The sequence below is a fragment of the Loxodonta africana genome, chromosome 1 (genome assembly GCF_030014295.1).
Source record: "Loxodonta africana isolate mLoxAfr1 chromosome 1, mLoxAfr1.hap2, whole genome shotgun sequence".
Taxonomy (NCBI): domain Eukaryota; kingdom Metazoa; phylum Chordata; class Mammalia; order Proboscidea; family Elephantidae; genus Loxodonta; species Loxodonta africana.
The window spans coordinates 176,012,430-176,035,561 of NC_087342.1; the positions used below are offsets into that span (position 1 = coordinate 176,012,430).

The 23,132-nt window shown below is 42.3% G+C and overlaps 1 protein-coding gene across 6 annotated transcripts in view; it reads right to left on the reverse strand.

Annotated features, from left to right (window-relative positions):
• The window catches only part of FYN (FYN proto-oncogene, Src family tyrosine kinase), a 237,988-nt gene extending 236,363 nt beyond the window's left edge, over positions 1–1,625 (reverse strand). For 3 of the 6 annotated variants that reach the window (XM_010598705.3, XM_064289947.1, XM_023542304.2), the window contains exon 1: positions 1,466–1,624. The gene's annotated coding sequence lies outside the window, so the exon portion shown is untranslated. Of the gene's footprint in view, positions 1–1,465 lie in introns of all 6 variants that reach the window. The other 3 variants (XM_064289963.1, XM_003404286.4, XM_010598796.3) reach the window with 3 other exon arrangements.
• Positions 1,626–23,132: the final 21,507 nt, after the last annotated feature.

The window sequence follows — 23,132 nt, forward strand, 5'->3', positions numbered from 1 at the left end:
GTAAACCAGCATCACTGGGCAGACAAGATTCCTTTTCAAAAGACTTCAGCGCAGTGGCCTTAGACTTGGGAGAAGCAGCAAGTCAGGCTGCATCGCTCTTATCAAAAACCAATTTAATTTTCTGACTTAGAAACAAAATTCTTCTGCTCCCACGCCAACTTATCGAACCCCAACTCATGGTACCCAATTCCAAAAAAAGAAGGTGGAGCTACCTAGAACACTAACACTAAAAAAAGCAACTCTTAAAAGACTGCTGTAATCATTTTCTCCTTGAATCTAGGAAACGCTGCAGCTGCCAGTCAACACTGCCGGTCCGTGAACACAGTAAAATGCCCCATGAACACAGCAAAATGCCGGCACCTGCCACCCTGCATCTGGGGCCTTTTATTTTTTGGTAAATGTGGCAGGAAAGACTCTCACAAAGAAGATCAACTGCTTCATCTGAGCGAAAGCGAAGCCCTAGGGAAGAGAAACAAGAAGCATCGGGCCCATCCTTGGGTACTTTGTGTGTCTCTTCTCTGTGCACTGAAAGAGCCCTTTGTGTCACACATACACACACACACCCGGGGAGCCTGTGTGATTTACTGGGGGAGGAGGGACAAGAAGGGTGATTTTATTATCCCTCTTCTCAACAAGTCTTAGCAATTCTCCTCCCTGGACCCAAGCTCGGTGGCCTCTTTCTGGTCCAGTCGTCTCCGCCTGTGGCCGCAGAGATAAGAGAAGGGAGGCGACCAAACAAAAAAAACAGCCATCGATCCAGGGAAGCGGAGAGGAAATACAGCGATCGGCGAAGGGAGAAAGAAGCTTGAGGGAACAGCAGGAGTAGGGGGCAGAGAAAGAGGAGGGAAGGCTCCAGCACAGGGGAAGAGGAAGGGTGGGTGGGTGGGTGGTGGCACAGGAAGAGTGAAGGGGAGGATGGGGGAAGTACAAGGGAGGTGCCAGAAATAGGCAGAAGGATGCGAAGGGGAAGGAGACGGCCGCAGAGGGAGGAGGAGGCCGAGAGGTGGAGTGGGGCAGGGGTGGGGTGGGGTGGGGTGGGGAGGGAAGCAGCACGGGGCATCAATTATTAAGTGATTACATCATCGCTGACATTAAAACAACACACACAGCCCTGGTTCCCGCGAGGGGCCCCGAAAGGAGGGCGGGGGCGGAGCCCGAGTCCCGGCCAGCCTCGCCCCCAAGCCAATTCCTATTCTCACTCGGCGCCGGCTCGCGGGCTGGGAAATGGGCCCCCATCCCTGCGCTGCCCCGCGGCGCCCTCCGCAGAGGTGTCCTCCCGCTTGGCCGCGGGAAGTCCCCGAGCACGGCCAGCTCCCCGGCAGCCCGCGGAGAGGCCGGGAGGCGGCGGCGGCCGAGGGACTGCAGCGCGGGGCCCCGCGGCGGGGCGGCGCGGAACCCGGGCGCCGAAGGCCGGGCGGCCCCGCAGCATCCCCACTGCTTCCCGCGCGCATCCTCGGCCGCTTACCTGCGCGGCGCTCAGGCTCCGGAGCCCATTCACATGGTCCTCTCCCCGCCCTCCTCCGGCGCGGCCAAGGCGGCTCCGGCGGCTACTCGGCTGGTCCCGGAGCCGGGGCGCCTTCCGAGAGAGCAGAGGGGCGGCGCCGGGGTTCCCCGGCCCGGCCGCCGGGTCCCTCTGTGGCGCGGGCGGCGGCTTTGTGTGAGCCCGGGAGCCCTCGGTGCGCGGGGAGAAGCGCCGCGCGCCCGGACGGCGGAGGACGCGCGGCTCGGAGAGCAGCCTGGCCTCTGCTCCGAGGCCGGCGGGCGGGCGGGCGGGTCTCGGTGGCCGTCGGCTCGCGGCGACCCCTCCTCCTCTCCCACGGCAGCCCCCTCCCCGCCGACTCCGCTCCTGACAGATGGCGCAACTGCAAAGACGCACCGCCTGCTCGCAGCTACTCCCGCTGATGCTCGCGCCCCTCCAGCCCGGGAGGGAGGCGAGGAGGGGGCGGGACGCGCCGTGAGAGTGGCAGCCCCCGCTCCCCAATCAAAGGGCCCCTTGAGAGCTGCGGGCGGCGACCATTGGTTCCTGGGGCGGGGGCGGGACCGCAGTGGGTGGGGCGGCCGAGTGGGTACAGCGTTACTGTGGCAGCCGGCATCCTGGCGTGCGTGCCGTTGTGGGGTGTGCGACGGGATGAGAGGTTGGAGGAGTTTTTTGTTTTTAAAGGATTGTGGAGTTGTGAGGTGGTGGGTTAGGGCGGGGAAAGGAGAGGAGGTGTGAGCTGCGGTTTCTGCTTTATGGAAGGTTGCTGATGCCACTGCAGATTAGCATCTTCCATTCCCCCAAACATAGGAACCTGCCTCGAAAATGGGGTGCCATGCCTTTCTGGTGTCTTTTTGTTTAAGGGTGGGAGGATAAAATGCGAAAATGTTAGAGTAGGAAAGCGTTTCTTCTGGTCAAACTGAAAAGAGTACGGAGCAAGGTAGAATTCTACCACAGAAACTGGAAAAGCTGGGAGAACCCTGGAAACGCACACAGCAAATAATAACAACAGTAATAATAAAAAGTAAAAAAAAAAAAGTTAGGAATTAATATATTTGTCTTCCATTTTCATAGATATACTTACATATTTCTATTTTCAAACAAAAATCTCGAGAAAGTGTTACTGAAACGGGGAGAGAGGGAGGCTGTGACAAAGGAACCCACGATCACAGAGTAGAGATTTGTTTGTACATTTCTTCCCAAAATCATGTTTAATTGTAGCCAGTGGTTGTCTTTGATTTTCCATGGCTTTTTCCCTACACTGAATCTGAGCCTTTGCTCAGGTTTCCCTTGATGAAATAATAGCCGGTATAGTATACAGTGGTGGAGTGCATCAGTCTTTATTTCCTATCCAGCTTTTCTATGGCAGGATGTAACTTCATAAAAAGAAACACGTTGGCTTCCTGATTTTCTTCATAGGTAATTCCTGTTTACAGAAAGCTCTGCTTCAAGGCATGCCCAGAATCATTCTCCTTAACGATGTTGGCAAAAACTCTCCCTCCTCTCTCAGCAAAACTAATGCTCTAAGAAATATAAGTGAATCAACTTCTGCTTCTATGCTCAAAATCTATAATATTACCTTTCTTGCCCACTAATTAAAAAAAAAAATCAGTTGTGCTGACTCTTTTCTTTTTTGTACTCAGTAATTTTTTTTTTTTTTTTTAAAGTTGCTAACACTTATCGAAGGATCCCCATTGTATGGATGAGGAAACTGAAGAAAAGAGAAGAAACTCAAGGGGATAGATGATACAGAGTGGTTACTACTTTTTGTTTTTGCTTTTTTCTTCTTAAACCAGCAAAAAATAAAACCATGTTTAAATTGTATGCCTGGTAATTCATTCCATACTTCCAAGAAATGGAACCACAGCTAGGTCTAGAAGATTTCCATACAAGAGAATGCCAACCTCATCTAGCCAAGAATTGCGTATCTCAAGAGAAGGGGCTCTTCTTCCTTAGTTCTTAGACTTCCATGACTGTCCTGGATTTATTTAGCCTGGGATTGGAGAGGCAGTTGTCTAGATCAATGTTTCTCAAACTTGAGGGTGCATCAAAATTATCTCAATGGGCTTGTTAAAACACAGATTTCTGGGCTCTATCCACAGAGGGTCTGATAATGTGTGTTTGGAATGGGGCCCAAAAATTTGCACTTCTAACAAGTTCCTGGATGCTGATGCTACTGGTCTGGAGACCACATCTTGAGAACCACCGCCACAGTGGTGTTCTGTCCAGTGAAGTAGCCATATATGGTTAATGAGTACTTGAAATGTACTTGAGTACTTAAAATTTGACCAGTGGAAATTGAGATGTGCTGTAAAAAACACACTTGACTTCTAACATTTAGCATGAAAAATAAGAATGTAAAATATCTAATAATTTTTATATTGGTTACATGTTAAGATGATGGTAATCTGTTTATACTGTTCTAAAGAAATATATCATTAAAGTTAATTTCACCTGTTTCTTTTATGTTTTTAATATTGCTGCTAGAGAATTTAAAATAACAGATGTAGGTTGCGTTCTGTTTCTGTTGGACTGCACTGGTCTAGAGGAATGGAGTTGTTTCTGATTCCAGCTCTATAGTGCTCTGGTGGGAGCACCTTGATAAGCCAAGACACTTAACCCTTCTGAATCTTAGTGTCCTCATACATAAAATCGGTGAAATAGTAATCCTAATCTCACACTAGCCTCATCTATTACGAGAATAATCATTGTTAGGATGTAGTCCTCCTTGGAATTCCACATTAGACTCAATCTATTTTATATGAAATCTGGAGCAGGTGGGGTGTCATGGGTTGAACTGTGTCCCCCCCAAAATATCTGTCAACTTGGATAAGTCATGATTCCCAGTATTGTATGATTGTCTACCATTTTGTCATCTGATGTGATGTGTTGTAAATCCTATGGCTATGATGTTATGAGATGGATTAGTTGCAGTTATATTGATAAAATCTATAAGATTAGGTAGTATTTTAAGCCAATCTCTTTTGAGATGTAAAAGAAAGAAGCGAGTAGAGAGATATGAGGACCTCATACCATCAAGAAAGCAGCACCTGGAGCACAGCGTGTCCTTTGGACCTGAGGTTCCTGCAGAGAGATGTTCCCAGACCAAAGGAAGACTGATGCATCACAAAGACCTTCCTCCAGAGCCCACAGAGAGAGAAAGCTTTCCCCTGGAGCTGGTGCCCTGAACTCAGACTTCTAGCGTACTGGACTGTGAGAGTATAAACTTTTCTTTGCTAAAGCCATTCGCTTCTGTTTTTTCTGTTATAGCAGCATTAGATGACTAAGACATGGGGCAAGGCAGCTCGTTGTTTATGACTTCTTCAAAAGGACTCAGTCACTTTTTAGCCTCTGCAACTCTAGCAGCTTCTTGATCTAATTAGTGGACGAAAAGAAGAGACAATGAAATTAAAATGATAGATTAACTTGCTCCCATCGAGACTTCATCCTGTTTTTGCAATTCTTTTCTTGCCTATCATTTTATCTGCTGCTCTTCTTAAATGTAGCTTTAAATGGATTTGGCCTCCTCGAGAGAATTTGCTAATGGTCTGAACAAGTGTATCCAAAACCAAACCCTTTGCAGTGGAGTGGATTCCAATCTGTAGTGACCCTATAGGTCAGAGTAGAACTGCCCCATAGGTTACAAAGGCTGTAATCTTTTCGGAAGCAGACAGCCTCATCTTTCTCCTGTGGAGAGGCTGGTGGGTTCCAGCTACTGACCTTTGCAGTAAACGCTTAACCTATTGCACCACCAGGGCTCTTTGAACAAGTGTATAAACCAAAACCCAAACCCAAGTCCTTTCTGACTCAGCAACCCTATAGGACAGAATAGCAACCCTATAGGACAGAGTAGAATTGCCCCATGGGGTTTCCAAAGAGCAGCTGGTAAATTTGAACTTCTGGCATTTTGGCTAGCAGCGGAGCTCTTGCAACTATATGTTGTTGTTGTTGTTAGGTGCCGTGGAGTCAGTTCTGACTTACAGTGACCCTATGTACAACAGAAGGAAACACAACCTGGTCCTGTGCTACCTTCATAATCATTATGCTTGAGCCCATTGTTGCAGCCACTGTGTCAATCCATCTCCTTGAGGGTTTCCTGTTTTTCATTGACCCTCTGCTTTACCAAACTTGATGTCCTTCTCCGGGGACTAGTCCCTCCTGATAACATGTCCAAAGTATATGAGACAAAGTCTTGCCTCCTTGCTTCTAATGAGCATTCTGGCTGTACTTCTTTCAAGACAGATTTGTTCATTCTTCTGGCAGTCCATACCCTCCCAACCCAGTGCCATCAGTCCAGGTCCATGGTATATTCAATATTCTTCCCCAACACCATCATTCAAAGGGGTCAGTTCTTCAGTCTCCCTTATTCATTGTCCAGCTTTCACATGCATATGAGGCGATTGAAAACACTAGGTGCTTGGGTCTGGGGCAGCTTAGTTCTTAAAGTGACATCTTTGCTTTTTAACACTTTAAAAGAGGCCTTTTGCAGCAGATTTGCCCAATGCAACGCGTCTTTTGATTTCTTGGCTGCTACTTCCATGGATGTTAATTGTGGATACAAGTAATATGAAATCCTTGGCAACTTCAATTTTTTCTCCATTAATCATGATGTTGCTTATTGGTCCAGTTGTAAGGATTTTTGTTTTCTTTATGTTGAGGTGTAATCCATATTGAAGGGTGTGGTCTTTCATCTTCATCAGTAAGTGCTTCAAATCCTTTTCACTTTCAGCAAACAAGGTTGTGTCATCTGCATATCTCAGGTTATTAAGGAGTCTTCCTCCAGTCCTGATGCCATGTTCTTCTTCATATAGTCCAGCTTCTAGGATTATTTGCTAAGCATACAGACTGAAAAAGTACAATGAAAGGATACAACTTTGATGTACAACTTTCTTGACTTTAAGTCACACAGTATCCCCTTGTTCTGTTCCAATGACTGCCTCTTTGTATAAGCGCAGGTTGCTCATGAGCACACTTAAGTGTTCTGGAATTCCCATTCTCAATGTTATCTATAATTTGCTATGATCCACACAGTCGAATGCCTTTGCACAGTCAATAAAACACAGGTAAACAACTTTCTGGCATTCTCTGCTTTCAGCCATGACCCATCTGACATCAGATGGTTCCTGAAAAAGGTTTGGATACTATTCCCCATTTTGATCCACTGTGAAGATTTCTACAGAGAACTTGATTAAAGATCCACAATACTGTTCCTGGCGACCTAAGGGAAGTCATATTGTCTTCACATTCCTCAGTTGTCTTTTCTTGTCTCCTTAAGGAAGCTTCTATTATACAAATGAAAACACAGGCATTGTTCTAGAATGCTCTTTGATATGATTGTGCTAGAATTTGATTTGATTGGTGTTATTATTTTTCTATTTCTTTTACCTTAAAATTTCAATATATATCCTGGGTTTATTCTGTCTCCTCTGAATTTCTTATTCTTCTTCTAAAGTAACATTTTTTCTTATTTTTAACTTTATTAGTTAAAATATTTTCTTATCATTACATTTTAGTTTTACTTGTCAACTCAGTAGCAAAACAAAGGGCAAGCGTAAGAATCCATAATATAGAGTTCTTACAATCAACAAGAAACAAAGATGAACACTCTGACTGAAAAATATGTGCAAAAGAAATACACCCCAAAATGGCTAGTAAAAGTGAGAAGAGGTTCAATTTCTCTTGTAAGTAAAGCAATGCAAAGACACAGTTTTTTCAACTATGCAGTTGGTAGAAAACATAAAAGAATGTAAGAAAGTGGATACCCACACACTTTAGTGGGAATGTCAATTGGTACAGTATTTTTGGTGGGCAATACCAGTAGCACACATGTTACATCATAACATCTGTGTATAACCTTTTAAAAAGTGCATGCCTTTGACCAGCAATTCTAATTCTGGGAAAAAATGGAATAAGTTGGTAAAGAGACACCTGTGATGCGAGTAATTGGATCATTATTTACAATAGTGAAAAACTGGAAAAATCTAAGAGTTCATTAACAGGGGATTTGATGTGTAAATTTGTTATAACAGAACATACACAGCCATAAAAACGATGCTGCTGACATTTATTTATTTGTGTGGAACCATTTTCACAATAAACTGTTAAGAGAAAAAACTGAACAAGTTAGTGTGTGTGTGTAGTGTGTGTGTATAAATAATGACACATGCTATATTCTCATTGTTTTAAAACTTAAGTATATATAAACTTTCATAGAAATAAAACGATGTAAGTACTTGCATAAAAATTTTAACAGTGGTTTTCTCCAAGTCATCAGATTTTAGGTCATCTTCATTTTCTTAATATTCTGATTTTTTTTTTTTGCATTGGGCATGTATTATTGATGACGTAAGAAACAATAATTTTCTCTTTCTACTTCCTTTTCCTCTTCTTTGCTGTGTTTCTTTCCCTTATGAAGGAACATTGCCACAGAGGTGGTATCCAGGCAAGGTTCCTGCCAGGGCCTGGAGGATGGAGCTCTTCTGCCCCCATCCCTCCACTGCCACCCTTCTAGCTTGTAAAGCTGGACTTGCAACAATGATTCTCAATAAACTTCACTCTGGAAGTAGGAGACCACTGGAAAGCTGGTCCCATGGCCAACTTTCTTTTTGTCTCAGGCACACCTGATTTGCTGTGAAACTGTTGCTTCTGATATCATCAAGTCCTTATAAAAAAAGCTACAAGTTTTAAAATCCATAATCTCCAGAAGATAATCAATAGAGTTAGGGAGTATTGATTATAGACCTCACTACTTTGAGTCAGCAGAAGATGGTACTAGGGAAATCACATCCCGGAGGATGGGGGGGGGGTGGGGCATAGACGGTGTTAAACCTGCCTTTGGGAGAGGCCCAACCGAGTATCTAAAGCTGGGATTCTGGCGCTACTTTTATGCCAGCTTTTGTTAACGGAAAGTTTGGAAGTTTGAGTCTACCCAGAGGTGCCTTGGAAAAAAGGCCAAGTGATCTACTTCAGAAAAATTAGCCATAGAAAATGCTATGGAGCACAGATCTGCTCTGACACACTTGGGGCAGCCATGGGTCAGAATTGACTCGATGGCAACTGGTTTTTCTCTCTTGTTAAATTTAGTTCAGACTTGACAATTGCTCTTCCTGGCAGGGTAGTAGGAAAAGCCCTTTTGGTGAATGGTTCTCCCTTCAGCTCCCATTCCTCTGAGAAACATGAAGAGAGGGCTGACTAGACATGAGTTATTATGAACATGGAGCTAGAACCTAGTCCACAGGATCTCTACTGGATGCCCTCAGTGTATCAGGGTCAGTATTGGGCAAGCTGGGCCTGTCGGAAAGGACTGAACTTACAGAGGAGGAGAGGCTCGTTTTACAACCAGGCCACAGGGGAGGAGGGGAGAGGTGATGGTGATTGAAGCTTATCTTCTTTGGATCTTTGCCCAACTCCCCAAGGGATCCTGCATTATTATCTGGTGTGGTTCAATTGTCTGGACTTGGGACTTAATCAGTCCTGGGTATCTAAATGGAAAAACTTCTAATTTCATATCTCTTACAGAGACCCCACTTGTTGTTGTTAGGTGATACTGAGTCAATTTTAACTCATCGTGACCCCATGTGACAGAGTAGAACTGCCCCATAGGGTTTTCTAGGCTGTAATCTTTATGAAAGCAGATAGCCAGGAGTAGCTGGGTGGCTTCAACAGCCCACCTTTCTGTTAGCAGTCAAGCACTTAACCATTGCACTAGCAGGGCTCCTATAGAGACCCCTCACCACCACCACCTATTGCCAGCGAGTCAATTCTGACTCCTAGCGATCCTATAGGAAAAAGTACAACTACCCCTTCCGGTTTCCAAGGAGTGGCTGGTGGATTTGATTAGCAGCAGAGTTTTTAACCAATGTGCAGTCAGGGCTCCTCAGAGACCTGTAGCAGGAGTCTAGCAAGGGCAGCTCTCGCCATAAGGTGGCCTGTCCTTCTCATTTATTATCTACATCCTAACTATCTGTACCTCCCACTCTGGCCCTTTAATGATCAATCACTCTCACCTGTTTCCTAGTTTCACTCAGTCATCTTGCTCGAGGCTCCCCCTGGGTGCTGAGCTGCTAGAAAATTTCACTTGGGTGCGGTTAACTGGACGGAAAGCTTGCAGTCTCCCCTGTTTGCGGGCACAGTTTGGTTAGGCAAGATCTTTTTTGGGCAAGGTAAACCTCACTTGCCACCCCTGGGGAGACACTCAAGAGCCACACAGAGAGGCCAGCGGTTGAATTTTTTCGTGATTTTCCAGAGCTCTCAGAGTGTGCCTCTCTGTGAATCAGATATTTTGTAGTCCTAAAGGAAAAGCAATAGTGTCTCAGCTTTCTAATTAATTTTAGAGATCCACATCTGTATGAGACATGGATTTTATAACACTTATCTTGCCACTTTCAAGGGTTCAGATATTTTATCTTTCAAGGGTTGTCAAAAGAAAAAAAAATGAACAGAAGGAAGAGAAGATTATTGTATCAATCAAGGTTCTTGGTTGCAAGAATTAGAAACTAACTCTAATTTAAGCAGAAAAGGAATTTATTAGAAGAATAAAATCAGTGGGAAGACTTGAGAACCAGGCTCAGAAAATAAGCAGCAACCAGGAATTACCAACCAGGGGCACATCCTAGGACTGGTTGGGATGTCCTGCTGGGGCCCTCACACTGCCACAGACTCCACTGTGGTTCTGCCGTCGCTGCTGGGGGGACAGACGGCCGCTGTGGTTCTGCCGTCGCTGCTGGGGGGACAGACGGCCGCTGTGGTTCTGCCGTCGCTGCTGGGGGGACAGACGGCCGCTGTGGTTCTGCCGTCGCTGCTGGGGGGACAGACGGCCGCTGTGGTTCTGCCGTCGCTGCTGGGGGGACAGACGGCCGCTGTGGTTCTGCCGTCGCTGCTGGGGGGACAGACGGCCGCTGTGGTTCTGCCGTCGCTGCTGGGGGGACAGACGGCCGCTGTGGTTCTGCCGTCGCTGCTGGGGGGACAGACGGCCGCTGTGGTTCTGCCGTCGCTGCTGGGGGGACAGACGGCCGCTGTGGTTCTGCCGTCGCTGCTGGGGGGACAGACGGCCGCTGTGGTTCTGCCGTCGCTGCTGGGGGGACAGACGGCCGCTGTGGTTCTGCCGTCGCTGCTGGGGGGACAGACGGCCCCTGTGGTTCTGCCGTCGCTGCTGGGGGGACAGACGGCCGCTGTGGTTCTGCCGTCGCTGCTGGGGGGACAGACGGCCGCTGTGGTTCTGCCGTAGCTGCTGGGGGGACAGACGGCCGCTGTGGTTCTGCCGTCGCTGCTGGGGTGACAGACAGCCGCTGTGGTTCTGCCGTCGCTGCTGGGGGGACAGACAGCCGCTGTGGTTCTGCCGTCGCTGCTGGGGGGACACACTGCCGCTGTGGTTCTGCCGTCGCTGCTGGAGGGAGGGAAGGTGGAGCAGGGGCAGGGGAGGAGCTCACTTTAGCTTCTATAGAAAACGGTGGAGCCTTGCCCCCAACCAACTCAGATAATGGGACTCTCTCAAAATAGGAAGGGAGTTGGGATGCTGGGCTAGAATAAAAGATTGACAAATGTCCACTGCAATTGTTACCCATATCTCTGTCAATCTCAATGTCCCAGCAGTGTCTCTGCTCATTTAATAGGAATTTGTTTCCTCCTAGTACTGACTGTACACCTTGTAAGAGGATGAAGGATTTGTCTCACACTTATATTTCCCCCAGCAAGGTGCACAGTATCTGTTTGAACACAACGTCTAACATGAATGATCTTTCAACTTCCATTTATTCTATGTTTCCCATGGGATTGTTAGTTAATTCTGGGAGCCAATGCCAGGATTTATGACATAGGTCTTTTTTAGGTCTTATAGGGAGTGAAGTTTCTGAGGAATGGGAAGACTGATGGAATTTTTACCTTACGCTGCCGTTCTGAGAGCCAGCAGTCTCAGTATCTTTCTGTTTATTATCATTCTTTGCATAAAGGACACTCGTATAGTGGCTGCCTAGCTCACGATGAGTCCTCCTTTCTGAGAATTTCTCCCCCGATACCCAGGAATGGGTTCCTGGGGGTTAAGTCTACATGAGGTGACCCTAAAACACCCCAGCCTACCCCTAGCCAAATTGTCGGGGTTAGACATTTTTCCCAGAATAAGCCAAGTACTAATCCAGTGCGAACTTGAAATTTGAATTGGCGAAATACAGACCCTGGGTGTATTAGTCAGGAAAACTAACTGCTGTAACAAACAATCCCCAAATCTCAGTGGCTTAGATTTCTCTCAAGTCATAGTGAAATTAGGTTTTCATTTGGCATCCTTTCATAAGGTGACTCAGGGACCCAAGATCCCTTCAGCTAGGGACTTTGTCATCTTTTAGGATATCAGATTATTTCACTGAATTCTCTGCATACAACTGGAAGACAAGAGAAGAGATAAAATTGTATGACAGATTTTAAGAGTCAGGCCTACAAGTGACATCCATTATTGCAGCTCACGTTGTATTGGCCAGGACTACACAATGTTTTGGGAAGATAATCTACAAATTCCTGCTGCTTAGCATCCTTTGGCCCTGGTGGCATAGTGGTTAAGAGCTCAGACTGTTAACCAAAAGGGCAGCAGTTCAAACCCACCAGCCTATCCTTGGAAAATCTATGGAGCAGTTCTACTCTGTCCTATAGGGTCACTATGAGTCACAATCAACTCGATGGCAACAGGGCAATGGGTAAGCCTCCTTCAGCAGTTTGGTTTCTTCCTTTCCTCTAACTTGGTTAGTTAACTGCTTCTTGGATGTACTAAGTTATTCCCATATCTAAGACCTCTTATGTTCAATAAAATGTAGCCAGATTTTGTTCACACATATATATAATAATCCATGCATTCATTAGTTTCCTAAGGCTGCCCTAAAAAAGAACCACAAAGTGAGCGACTTATAAAAACAAAAATTGAGTATTTTGCAGTCCTGGAGACTAAAAGTCTGAATTCATGGTGTCAGCAGAACCATGCTCTTGTGCTCTTGGGGAAGGTCCTTTCTTTTCTCTCCCAGCTTCTAGTAGCCCCAGGTAATCCTTGGCTGGAAGCTGCAGCTTAAATCCTTCTCAGCCTCAGTCTTCACATGGCTGTCTTCCCTCTGTGTCTCTTTTCTCTTTTATAAGGACACCACTCAGATTGGATTAGGACCCAGGCTACTCCAGTATGACCTCATGTTAACTTATTAAAAAAAAACAGTTGCTGCCGAATTGACTCTGACTCATGGCAACCCCACGTGTGTCAGAGTACAACTGTGGACCATAGGGTTTTCAAGGCTGATTTTTTGGAAATCGATCACCAGGCCTTTCTTCCAGGATGCCTGTGGGTGGACTGAAACCTCTTACCTTTAGGTTAACAATCTAGCACATTAACCATTTGCAGGGACAATTAAGTTATAAAATTTTCAAAGAACCTATTTCCAAACAAGGTCATGTTTACAGATACCAGGAGTTAGAACTTCAATGTATCTTTTTTGGAGGACACAATTCAATCCAAAACAATGTATAAGGACAACAATTTCAACATTGTTGTAATATAAAAGACTAATAACTTTTTTTTGTGTGCTTTAAGTGAAAGTTTACAATTCAAGTCAGTTTCTCCTACAAAAACTTATACAACATTGTTTTGTGATCCTATTTGCTTTCCCTGCAATGTGACAGCACACTTCTCTTCTCCACCCTGTATTTCCCATGTCCATTCAACCAGCTCCTGTCCCCCCTTGCCTTTTCATCTCGCCTCCAGACAGGAGCTGCCCATTTAGTCTCATGTATCTACTTGAGCCAAGAATCACACTCTTCGCCAGTATCGTAAAAATATATAGTCTAGTCTAATCTATGCCTGAAAAGTTGGCTTCGGGAATGGTTTTAGTTCTGAACTAACAGAGAGTCCGGGGCCATGTCTTCTGGGGCCGCTACAGTCTCAGTAAGACCATCAAGTCTGGTCTTTTTACATGAATTTGAGTTCTGCACCCCACTTTTCTCTGGCTCGACCAGGGACTCTCTCTTGCCTTTCCTGTCAGGGCGGTCATTGGTGGTAGTTGGACATCATCTAGTTCTTCCAGTCTCAGGTTGATGGAGTCTCTGGTTTATGTGGCTATTTCTGTCTCTCGGGCCCATGCTTTCCTTACATCTTTGGTGTTCTTCATTCTCCTTTGCTCTAGGTGGATTGGGACCAATTCAGGCATCTTAGAGGGCTGCTTGTTAGCTTTAAGACCCCAGATGCCACTCACCAAAGTGGTATGCAGAACATTTTCTTAGTAAACATTGTTATGCCAATTGACCTAGATGTTCCCTGAAACCATGGTCCTCAGACCCCTGCACCTGCTACTCTGTCCCTCAAAGTGTTTGGTTATGTTCAGGAAACATCTTAGCTTTTGGTTTAAGCTCAGTTGTGCCGACTTCCTGTGTGTTGCATGCTGTCCTTCCCTTCACCTAAAATAATTCTAATCTACTACCTAGTTAGTGAATACCCTTCTCCCTCCCTTGCCATTCTCATAACCATCAAAGAACATTTTCTTCTGTGTTGAAATCTTTTTTTGATTTCTTATAATAGTTTTCTCATACAATATTTGTCCTTTTGTGACTGACTAATTTCACTCAACATAATGCCTTCCAGGTTCATCCATGTTATGAGATGTTTTGAAGATTCATCGTTGCTCTTTATCATTGAGTAATGCTCTATTGTGTGAATATACCACAGTTTGTTTACCCATTTATCTGTTGATGGATACCAGGGTTGTTTCCATTTTTTGCTATCGTAAACAGTCCTACAATGAAGATGGGTGTGCATATACCTATTCGTATAAGGGCTCTTATTTTTCCAGGATATATTCCAAAGAATAGGATTGCTGACCATATGGTACTTCTATTTCTAGCTTTTTTTTTTAAAAAAAAAGCTTTTTAAGGAAGCGTCAAATTGATTTCCAAAGTGGTTGTACCATTTTACATTCCCAACAGCAGTGTATAAGTCTTCCAGTCTCCCCACAACCTTTCCAACATTTATTATTTTGTGTTTTCTGGATTAATGCTAGCCTTGTTGGTAAGATGGTATCTCATTATGGTTTTGATTTGCATTTCTCTAATGACTAATGATTGAGAGCATTTCCTCATCTATCTGTTAACTACCTGAATGTCTTCTTTGGTGAAGTGTCTGTTCATATCTTTTGCCCATTTTTTAATTGGGTTATTTGTCTTTTTGTTGTTGAGTTTTTGCAGTATCTTGTAGATTTTAGGGGTTAGACACTGATTGGATTTGTCATAGCCAAAATTTTTTTCCCAGTCTGTAGGTTATCTGTAAAAGACTGATAACATCTTAAATGATGTTTTAGATCAGTTAAAGGAGTGAAGCTAAGTTAAAGGGATGAAGATCCTTGCAATTAATTGTGCATTAAAATAGACTCAATATTTTTTGACCTGGTAGAAAGTGTTTATTTCCCTCTTCATCTTCCACTTTAGCATAGCTGACCCAGAACTTGCCTTCACTAATCTGGGGAAAAGAGAGGGCAAAAGAACAGTAAGGGTGAACTAAGAGATTTTAAAAATAGATCCTGCAGAATAAAATTTTAAAATAGCAGTTGTTGTTAGGTGCCATTAAGTCAGTTTCGACTAATAACAATGACCCTATGTACAATAGAACTAAACACTGCCTGGTCCTGCACCATTCTCACAATCGTTGTTATGCTTGAGCCCATCGTTGCAGCCACTGTGTCCGTTCATGTTCTTGAGGATCTTCCTCTTTTTCGCTGACCTTCTGCTTTACCAAGCACGAAGTACTTCTCCAGGGACTGGTTCCTCCTGATGACATGTCCAAAGTATATGAGACAAAGCTTGCTTCTAAGGAGCATTTTGGCTGTACTTCTTCCAAAACAGATTTGTTTGTTTTTCTGAAAGTTCACAGTATTTTCATTATTCTTTGTCAACACCATAATTCGAAGGGGTCAATTCTTCTCCAGTCTTCCTTATTCATTGTCCAGCTTTTGCGTGAGGCAATTGAAAATACCATGGCTTGAGTCAGGTGCACCTTAGTCCTTAAGGTGACATCTTCGCTCTTTAACACTTTAAAGAGGCATTTTGCAACAGATTTGCCCAATGCAATGCAGCATCATAATAAAAATGTCTAAGGAATAAAAATTTCCTCAAGGAAGAGATTTTGCCTCTCAGCCACTATCAACGGATGGATGATAACTTAAAATTGGTGCTATCTGACCTGTACCCTGGCAAAAACATCTCTTGACCCTCCTAGGGTCAGGCTTGATGAGGATTGCTAAGTTTTAAAACAAACAAAGCAAAACATTGGCCAAGTTAATAAAGCAACACCCAAAATGGAACTTACAGGAAGATATCTGATATTACTTCCAAATTTTAAAATAATATTAAATATTTGTATTGCACAAATGGGATAGATTTACATGGTAATACCTAAGTCTGAGTGTTAGAACCAATAATAAGAGCAGAAATAGTTCCCTGGTATGTGTGAATCTGTAAAGTATGGGTGTAGAAACTCAGATGTCTTTTGCACATTAACCCCATTGCAACTCATAGTGACCCAATAGGACAGAATAGAACTGCTCCGTAGGTGGATTCCAACTGCTGACCTTTTGGTTAGCAGCTGTAGCTCTTAACCGCTACGTCACCAGGGCTTCCCTGTTGCACATTAGAGGTCTAATTTTCCCAGTTCGCAAATCAAGGCCAACTGCTGTGAATTTTGGAGGTCCGAGATGAATCTGAGGAAGGAATGCCTCCTCATATAATCTTTGGAATCAAAAGTGTAATAAAAATGAGACAGGCAGAGAATATATTATATAGGTTTAAATTATTGATGAGCCTACAAAAATTACGCTCATTTTAAATGGAGGGAATCAAGTTTATTAAGAATGGTTTATTGAAAAATCAGAGAATATTTTCTACTGGAGTAAAACTGAAGTTTATTTATCCTGCATTCAATTTATCATTTATTTTAATGAATTTTTTTCTCTCTCTCTGTTTCAACAGTAGGCGAAACATTCTATTTCTATCCGAATCTGAAGTTAGACAAGGACATCTCTTTTACCACTAATATTTAACATTGTTCTGGAAATTCAGTAAATGCCATAAAACAACAAGAAGAAACCATATGCATAAACAATGAAAAGCAGACAAAATTATTATTATTTTCTGTTGATTTAATTGTCTACCTAGAAAGACCAAGAAAATTGGTTGAAACACTATTAAAACTGGTAAGTGAATTCAGTGAGGGAGCCGATTGCCAGAGATCTTGAAATTAGGTTTTAAAAACAGTGAATAAGATGAAAATTGTGTATAGTCAAATTCATCCTTTTAAATTCTCCAAATTGCCCCAAAGTACTATATCTATGTATATATACCCCATGCACTCTATCTGAATAGATGTATAATATAAGAGTATATATGTTAAACAATTTAATGGTATTATTTTTTAACCTGTACGTAGACCAAGAGGCAATATAGAGGAAGCTGGGGTGTTTATCCACCAACTCCTAGTTGTCATTAAGGACTATTTCTAGTGACATAAACTCCAGATTTCCAGCTTGCCCTATTGTCATGGATTGAATTGTGTCCCCCCAATATGTGTCAACTTGGCTAGTCCATGACTCCCAGTATTGTGTGATTATCTACCATTTTGTCATCTGATGTGATTTTCCTATGTGTTGTAAATCCTACCTCTGTGATGTTAATGAGGTGGGATTAGCAGCAGTTATGTTGAGACAGGACTCAATCTACAAGAATAGGTTGGGTCCTAAATTAATCCCTTTTGAGATACAAAAGAGGAAAGCAAACAGAGAGACATGGGGGCCTCACACCATCAAGAAGCAAGAGCCAGGAGACTAGCGTGTCCTTTGGACCCAGGGCCTCTGTGCTGAGAAGCTCCTAGACCATGGCAAGATTGATGACAAGGACCTTCCCCCAGAACTGACAGAGAGAGAAGGCCTTCTTCTGGAGCTAGCACCCTGAGTTTGGACTTCTAGCCTCCTAGTCTGTTAGAGAAGAAATTTTCTCTTTGTTAAAGCCATCTGCTTGTGGTATTTCTGTTATGACAGCACTAGAGTACCAAGAAACCTAAGAACAGGCAGAGCATGCTCCTATGGTCAGGAAAGGTCCCTGACAAAGGCACAGGAATGGCCAGAAAGCAGTCTCTGGCAAGTAAACAGCAATGCCAAGGGCATTTGATGGGCAGGGCATTGGCAGTGTCTGCTACATGTTAGCCTAGAAAGAAATGAGAGGGACCTATGTACAATAACTATAATTTTTTTTTTTTTTTTTTACTGAGGATCATAAGTAAAAAAGCGTTTAAATAGATAGACTGTATTCCTGCACAAGAAGACTTAATATAAAGAATTATTTTTTTCACACAATTAAACCATAAATCTAATACAACTCCAATTAAAATTCCATTAGGACATTTTTTTTCTTTAATTTTATCTGGAAGGAAAAAAAATGGAGAAGGCTAGCTAATTTTTTTAAATGTCCATGTAGTCAATATTACGCTTGAAAATCCTTTAAATGATGAGGGTACTGGCCCTTCCAGAAAATAAAATAGTGTGGTACTGATGCAGGGACAGACAAACAAAAAGAGAACATTCTAAAAATTGCAGGAAAACATGCAAATATTTACAGGAGTATAATATATATTACATGTAACATTTTGAGTCAGCAACAAGTGAAAGGAATGTTGAATAAATATTCATACAAATTAAATCTTATGCAAAACAAATTCAGCATGGATTTAAGATTAAAACATAAGTAAATTAAAATAATAAACTATCAGATAGACAAAAAGCAGGGTCAATATTTATGGACTTTTAGAACGTGGAAGTTCAGTCTAAGTTTGATATCCATGAAAGAATCCTTAGAGGAAAGAAATTATAGATTTGAGTACATAAAAATGAAAAACATCTATAGGCCAAAATACCACAAAGTAAAGAACAAAAAATAAAGCATTAATATATTTAATATATAAGGGATGCTTAGGGTTCTTGAACCCCCCCCAAACTAAAACTCTAATAAAAGTTAAAAAGGAAAACCTATCTATTCATGCATTGTTTCTTGAGAACCTGATATGTGTCAGGCACTGTGCTAGGCACCAGGTATATGCTGATGAATAAAATAACATAGCCCCCATTCTCCTGGATCTATAGTTTAACAGGTGATTGATGAGAAAAAAAGACTTGAATAATTAAAAATTGCCATGAGTGCTATGAAGAGAACAAGCAGACTACGGAGTGGAACTACTTTGATAGAGTGCTCAGGAAAGTTTGCTCTGAAGAGTGGCATATAAACTAAGACTTTCAGGATGAGAAGGAGCTTACTAGATGAAGAGGAATGGGAGGAATTGGATAGAGCATTCCAGTAGGAGTGAACAACATGTGCAAAGGTCCTAGAGAGTCAAGGAGTTTAGTGATACAAGGACTGGAAAGGAGGCCAGTGTGGTAAGGCAGAAGGCAAGGTGAGTGGTAAGGAACGAGACTGAAGAGGCGAACAAGGGTCAAATCACGCAGAGCCTTCTAGATCATGGTAACTAATTTGGAGTTTATTATAAGGATTATGAAATCTAATGAAGTGCTTTAATCAGGGAAATGACATGCTCAAATTTTATATTAAAAAAATGTCCTGTGATTTCTGTATTGATAACAGATTGGAGGAACGCAGGAGTAGAAACAGGGCAACCAGATGGAAAGTTATTGTGGTGTTCCATGTTGGATGAGGTGATGTTAACTTGACAGAGATTCATACAGGAGCTGGAGAGTAATAGAAGGGTCAAGATATATTTCGGGAGGAGAAACAATAAGACTTGCTTATGAGTGGGAAGTGAGCATTCAGTGGAGAGGGAGAAAAAGCAACCAAGAATGAGCCTCAGGTTCCTGCCATAAGTAGCTCTCTAAATGGTGGTACAATTTGCTAAGAATAGGGAAGACCGAGGGGAAGAATAGGGGTAATCAATGCTCATATCAGAGCATATTAAATTTGAAATTCCTGTGATACATCCAAGTAGAGATGTTACTATCAGTTGAATGTATCAGCCTGGAGCTCATGGAGGAAGTTTGAGTTGGAGACATAAATGTGGGTGGCATTAATAAACCAGTTGCCCCAAAATTGATTCTGACTCATAGGGACCTCATGTATGTCAGAGTAGAACTATGCTCCATAAGGTTTTCAATAGCTGATTTTTTGGACATAGATCACCAGGCCTTTCTTGCAAAGCATCTGTGGGTGGACTCCAACCTCCAACTTTTGATTAGCAACCAAGAGTGTTAACCATTTGCACCACCTAGGAATTCCAACATACATACATACGTACCAGTTGCCTTAAAGTGGATTTCAACTCATGGCAACCCTATGTGTTACAGAGTAGAACTGCAGTTCGTGGGGTTTTCAAGGCTGTGAGCTTTCAGAAGCAGACCACCAGGCTTTTCTTCCGAGGTGCCTCTGGGTGGATTTGAACCACCGACCTTTCATTAGAAGTCAAGAACTTAACCTTTTGCTCCACCCAAGGATACCATCATTAGCTTGCCCAGGGCCCAGGGCTGTGAGTAGTGGTTAAATCCATGGGAAATGAATGAGATCACTTAGAGAGAGGACCCAGGTCCGGGCTACCAGATGCCAGGTAGAGAAGACACTGAGAAAGAACAGCTAGAGAGGCAAGAAGAAAACCGGGAAAATGGGCTATCTCAGAAGGCAAGAGAGGAAAGTATTTCAAAGAGGAAGTGGCAAATGGTGTCAAGTGCTACTAAAAGGTCTAAAGAAATAAGATCAGAAAAATTTTATTTCTGAGAATACATCTGAAGGAAGTAATCATGGATGTATACAAGTATTTGGCTATAAATATTTTTGTCACGGTGTCATGTAAAATATTGGAAGCAACTGAAATGTCCAACAATAAGGTACTAGTTTTTTTTTTTTTTTTAAATGAGAATGTATCTTTACAATTGATTTCTTTGTGGTCACTAGAAATTATGTTGTAGAAGATTATCAAATGACATGGAGAGATAATAATATATGATAAAATGAAAGAGAAATATCTTAGAAAACATATAATAATATCTCACGTTTATTTAATGCTTAGTATTTTTTTTTTGTGTACCAGCACTATTTAAGTGCTTTACATATATTTACTCATTTAACCTTCACTAAAAAAACTACGACCAGAAACCCACTGCTGTAGAGTCAATTCCAACTTGTAGCCGCCCTATAGGACAGAGTAGAACTGCCCCACAGTTCTAGGAGCGCCTGGTAGATTCGAACTGCCAACCGTTTGGTTAGCAGCTGTAGCTCTTAACCACTACACCACCAGGATTTCCAAAACTATGACACAGGTACTATTATTAGTTCCATATTTTTTTTATAAGTAAGGAAACTGAGGCCCAAATTGGTTAAAGTAACTTATATAGCTAGTAAGTGTTGGAACCAACACCTGCTGCTGTCTTATCAATATCCCATTTTTATTATCATACCACCACACATATTTATTCAGATCATGTATACATATGAAGATGTTGTCATCAGTGATATTTTGGTGTTGGGACAACGGCTGATTTTTTTTCTACTCCATATTTAAAAAAATTGCTACTGTATATATTGCTTTAGTAAAAAGAAAAAAATTATTTAAATCAAAGGAAAAAAATGAGCATTTTTTTTTGTATTCAGATAAGGCTTTCATATCATGAATTGTAATGTGCCTTAATAGACAAATGGACCTGTTGTCTAATTTCTACCTGAAAAGGGTTCTTGATCATTACTGATCATAGTTCCATAACCAAAGTCACCTTTTTGATCAGGGTCCCTTAACTTTTCACTGATGTAGTCAATAACCCTGCATTGCCGGTCAGTGCATTGTTATCCAGCATGGATTTTGCAGTTTATCATAGCTGTGTACTAGGAAAGACCATCAAAGACAGACATTTCTTTGTACCACATAGAAGGGCATTTTATTACTTCTGCTTTCAAAGTTTTTCCAAACCATGGAACTTCAATGCCTCAATGACCTGTTCATATATGTGTCAGAAAAAGTTAAAAATTGTTTTTTTTTAGGAGAGTCTTGGCCCTACCTTGCACAATTTTAGCTCATCTACAGATGACAGCCATATCTCTCAACCACTGCACCACCAGGGTTCTAGCAACTCCCAAAGGAGGATTAAATGAAGTAATGTAGACAAAACTCTTAGCACAGTGCCAGGCAAGATCTCATAATATGTTAGATAATAGCTCAAAAAATATGTTTTTAATTATTTCAAAATGTAGAATGTTTTATTTATCTTTAAAAAAGATCATAGTGATTTTTTCAGTTCTTATTTCTCCTTTTAAAATTAGGAAACTGAAACCTTGAGAGGTCATTTATTTTATTTTAATGAGGTCATTTATTTTTGCTCAAGGTCATACTGCTGCTTGGTGTTAGAACCAAGACTGTAATTCCCACAGTAATTAGGAATGCTTTCAGCTGCAAATAACAGAAAACCTGATGAATAGTGGTTAAAGCAAATGGGATTTATTGTTCGCATATAAAAAGAAGTCTTCAGATAGGCATTTGCTGGCATTGATGCATCTTCTCAACGGGGTCATTCAGGAACCAGGATCTTTCTATTCTTCTCCTTTACTATCCACATCATGATGACTTTTCACCTGCAATATGGCTGCCATAACCACAAGCTTCACAAAATTCACAGGCCAGAAATAGTGTGCATGTATGGAGGGGGTGGTTTGGCCCAGGGACAGCCGGGCAGAAATAGACCTTATTACACACCTCTAGCTTTTTATTAGAAGCAGAATCCTCCCCCTTGACATCTCATTGGCCAGAATGGGATTACGTGTTCATCTCTCCCTAGACCAGAGGCTAAAAAGAACTATCCTTCATCATATAAAAATCTCTCTGCTCAATATTTGAACTAAGTGGGGGGACTGTTGGTAAGTAACTATAGAGTCAGAGCCAGAGTCTTTATCTCATGGCATCTGAACCACTGCACTTTTCCTTTCTCCCATAGTGCCTCTCTTCTCTGATGCCTGTCACTCAATACATCTGTCTATGCTCTGTTATCCTGCCTATTTCCCACAGCATTTGACAGGAAGCCAGCAGACAGGATTGCTGAGTCTCTGTTCTAGAAAAACCTATTCATCATTTAGTTTTAAAAAACTCTGTTATATCCTGTTTATTACCCCCAGGGTTCCAAACACCAAAAAAAGTTGGTAATACCTGAATGTTTGATGAGTATTTTTGGTTTGCAGCCAAGCTATTAAAATTTCAATAGAATTTAAGTTTATTGAAACTAGTATATGGTCACACACGTTGGCAAAATGAATCTGTCTTTGCAACCTTTAAAGAAAGCCAATAAATACAGATTATATATTAAAAGCCCTCTTACATTGCCAGCACCCACACTGGAATAAAGAAAAAATATACTTCCGAATGCAACCTATTTTTCTTAAGATATCTTTAGGTAGATTCTTCCTACAGTTCAATTTCTAGTGCTTTCTTCACTGTGAATGTATTCCTTATGAGTTCTTAAGACAGAGAATAATTACGGAGGACACAGCTGTGGTTCACTCAAGCTATAGATTTCCATATTCCTAGAAAAACATAACCAGAACTTAAAACAAGCCAGGTGAACATCTATCGGAGATATTTTATTTAAAAAAAAAAAAAATCACAAGGAAACTCATACTT